The sequence below is a fragment of the Choloepus didactylus genome, chromosome 17 (assembly GCF_015220235.1).
Source record: "Choloepus didactylus isolate mChoDid1 chromosome 17, mChoDid1.pri, whole genome shotgun sequence".
Taxonomy (NCBI): Eukaryota; Metazoa; Chordata; class Mammalia; order Pilosa; family Megalonychidae; genus Choloepus; species Choloepus didactylus.
In genome coordinates this window covers 22,891,248-22,895,576 of record NC_051323.1, presented here as the reverse complement: position 1 = coordinate 22,895,576, position 4,329 = coordinate 22,891,248, and positions in this window count along the sequence as shown.

Here is a 4,329-nt window from a genome sequence, read left to right as displayed (position 1 = left end):
TCCCATCTTAGGGCCTTTGCTTTGGCTGTCCCTTTTGTCTGAAATAGACTTGCTCTGGATAATCTACTTGCTTTCTCTCTCACCACCTTCAAGTCTTGTCTTAGATGTCACCTCCTCCAAGAGGCCCACCTTGACTGCAGTCTTAGACTGACTTACCCTGCCCTTCCATTTACATATGTGCCCTGATATAACATAGGGTATGTCCTAAAATAAAATACAATTTACTGATATAGTATAGTTTTTTTTTTTAATAAACTTTCTATTTTAATAATTAGTTGGACAGAAACCAGCAGCACATGTGTGACACTCCATTTGTGGAGTGAGAGGCAAAAGACATATTTACAGATGCTTTGAAAAAAACTTCTTCGTCCTAGTAGGTCCTAGATAAGTTACTTCTGACAGCATTTGAGGCTCCTGAGAGAAACGTCTCATTTGACGAATGTGCATTAAAGCATCTACTTACTTTGAACCTTCACTGTGATGGGTAAGTGCTGGGAATACAAATGGTTTCTGCTTTCTAGGAGCTCATGGGCTGACGAGAAAGGTAGAATATTTACAGTAAAGGGAAAGAGTAGAAGGGCTTTAATGACTGAACTATGGATAAATATACTTTTGCTTCATCACATAATTGTTTTTTGTTGTTGTTGTTTTTTTTTTCTGTCTCCCTGTCTTTCTCTGCCATCCACTCTCTACCTTGAATATGTGCTCTACAATGGCCAGGATCTTTGTTTTGTTCACTGATGTATCATAAGTGCCTAGAGTTTACTTGGTTCATAGTTACTCAATAAGTATCTGTTGAAGGACTAAAGGAGGGCAAACATTTTAAATATTTTTTCCTTAAATTATTTCTGGTAATTTTATAGAAGCATAAATGTCATTTAAAATAAATATATCCATTATTAAACATGCATGCATTTTATTTTAGATTAGAATAGAATAGAATAGAATAGATAGGTAGATGGATGGATAGATAGATGATAGATAAGAGAGGATAGCTAGGTTTATATACAATAATATACTATTTATCTTAAAATTTATAAAGAATTAATTTATAATTCTTTTTGAATTTTGTTATGCAATGCATCATAGATACAAAATGTTTGTTAAAGTGTATGAAGAGTCTGAAGATAATGATTAAACAAACACCATGGACCCCCCCCACCCCCCAGTTTAAAAAATTAGAATATGACCAGTAACTTTGAAACCTTCTATGTAACCCCTCCAAATTTCATCTTCTTTTTTCTCCCCGTCAGAGATAGGCAAAAGACTGAATTTTCTGCTAATCGCTCTGTCACTTTTTTTTTTAAACAATTTTATAGCCTGCCTTCACCAGGAGAGAAGCAGACATATGAAAAAAATCCCTAAAAATATACTATTTAATCTTGCCTATTTTAACTTACATATAGATTGAATCATGCTATATATTTTCCTCTTTGACTTGCTTTACTGGACTCAGAAAAATGTTTTTAGATGTACTCATGTTGATACAAATAGCTGTCGCTTATTTGTTTTCATTGTTGCATAGTTGTCAGTTTTGTAAATACTTATTTGACCACTATGCTGTTGATGACACTTGGATTGTTTCTTTCTCTATACATACAGTGCTCTATGAATAATTTTATTGTGATCTTCTGTTCCAGAGATTCTCTAGGCAGCACTGTCCAATAAAATTTTCTGCATTGATAGAAATGTCCAGTGTCGGTACGGTCCAATAGAACAGCCATTGAAGCTGCCTGTGCTTATTGAGCATTGGAAATATGGCTGGTGTGACTGGGGGATTGAATTTTTTATTTAATTCAATTTTTTTAATAGCTACATGTGGCTAGTGACTACCATATTGGATGCATAGGTCTAGAGTATATTTATAGAAATAGAACTGCTGATCAGTAGCCAGATTGCACTTACTTCAAGTAATGCCAAATTGTTTCTTCAAATGTTTTTTTTGTTTGTTTTATTTTGTTTTTTGTTTTCTGGTGGTTTTTTTTTAACCAATTCTATTCCTCCTAGCAGGAGCTCTTCCTGCTCTGCATACTTGCAATTTGCTTTGGCTGACTTCCAGGACTCCAGTTGTGGCTTGGAGGCTCTTTCTTCCCTACTTCTCTTCTCCCTTCGTTTTGGGGTTTGCAGCAGATAGTTTCCTGGTCAAAAGGCATAGTTTTGGGTGGGAAGCACTGTTTTAAGGCATTATGTTTTCTTGCAGACTCTATATTAAATGATTGAGCCCATGTAAAGCACAGTACCCAGGAGTAAAAATTTTGTTGAATGGCTGGAAAGGACATATAAATGTAGCAATAATCCATATTCATGTATAGGAAGGCAGTATAATAAAGATGTCAATAATCTCCCAAATTTATATAGAGAGTCAATAATATAACTTGAAAAGATGATTCTAAAATTTGTATGCAGGAGCAAAGGAATTACAGTAGCTAAAATAATCTTGGAGAAGAATAAGATGGAGACTTTTCTTACCAGATATTCAGGCCTTTTAAAATCAGATACAATCAAGACAGTGTGATGCTGTCATAGGAAGAGATCATGGAAGAAAACAGCAAATCAGGAAAAAGGCTCACACAAATATGAAAAACTGATAAATAATAGCTTGTATTTTGGGTCATTGGGGAAAGGATGAACCACTTAATAAATGGTGCTGGAACCATTTTATTGGGAATATTGATTGCCTACTTCATAATTTATACAAAAGTCAAACCCAGGTGGATTAATTTTGAACCTTTATCTTGGTGTTATAGAGGCGCCCAGGAGGGGCTGCTTTCACCCAAAACTGGCTCATGCTATGTCTAACCAGAGAAGACGACTGGAAGAGAAATGATTTTCCTATCCCCCTTTCCTCAAAAAAGGAGAAAAAGACACTTCACATTTAGAAAAATTAGGTAAATTGATATTATCTATAAAACTTCAAACTATCAGAAGAGTGTTATTATTGGTTTTATAGAAAGATTTACCAAGCATTCCTTGGAACAGTGAGTCCCCCACTTACATTTTAAATCATTTGTTACACTTCCCGGCCTTTCAGAAACTCATTTATCACATAGAGTGAGGCAATCTTGTGTTACATAAGATTACATTATCTGTATTTTACTAACATCTTCATAGCTCTTGAAAGCTAACAAAATCTTTTGCATGTGCATCTTAGGCAGTAATTTCTGAAATAAAAAATGCCCACCGACCCGGGGTATCCTAGGAGTGAAATAGACTGCCCATCAACCTGTTTTAGAGCCACTGGAGGTGTTTGACAGCTGAGCTAAGCAACGCCACAGAGTCCAAAGACAAAGACGCAAACCCGGCCATGGCACTCTGCCACGATGCTGAGATAAGTCAAGCCCTTTAACACCAGAGGCTGCTAAGGGTTTATTCCACACTCTCAGTGAGATAAGCTGCCATTCACACCTCACAACACACTCAGATCTGGAAAGCAGCTCAGAGGAGAAATTAAGAGACACAAATAAATGCAATTATTTCAGCGAAAAAAAATTAGTGTATTTCAAGTCATTCTGATTTCAGTTCAGTCAGGAGTCATGAAGAGCACCTTCCTCAAAGCTTTGGGTTTTCCTGGCATGTTAATATGCAACAGGGGAAGGAACACACCAGGAGCCCCACCACATGCCAGCCGCTTTGTGCTCACTCCCCGAGTGGCGTGCTGCATTAGCACCCCATTTTACGGATGAACTGAGGGTCAAAGGTTAAATAGATTGGCCCGATGTCATGCAGCTGGTAAAACTTGGGTTAAAACCTACACTCTTGCCTGTGCACCTTCCTTATTCTCTGAACAGCCTTCATTAGGCTTATGGGACTCTGAGAAAGTGGGGAAGGCATGATATAAAACCCTGAATATAAATCAGAGAATGGTGGGCTTCTCTGTACTCATCGTTAGTGGTGGTTCCCCTGAAGACTGAATGACCCCTTGGATGTTCATACATTTCTTAGGACAGTTTCAGTGTCACATGTTCTGTCCTCTTTGTCCGGAAGGACAAGCAAAGCATGGGCTCTGCTTCTTTCTTTCAATATTAAAATATGTTCACTGTGCCTGTAGAATTCAGTGAATTATAAATCACACATTTAGAAGGAGCAAAACCCATTTCCCCCTTGAGTGATAAGATCTTCCCTAAAGAACTGCAAGTTCACAGCAAACCACATGCCTGGTATCGAACTTGGACAGTAACCATTATAAAATGATAAACAATAGGAAGAGAAAGAAACATGGTTTTACAAAAAGATTCATCTTGGCCAAAACAGTTGTGAATACCAGAGTCCATGGGGGAAACTGTGCAACCACACTGAATGTAATAAAAGTAACCCCTTGCTCCCCAGTTT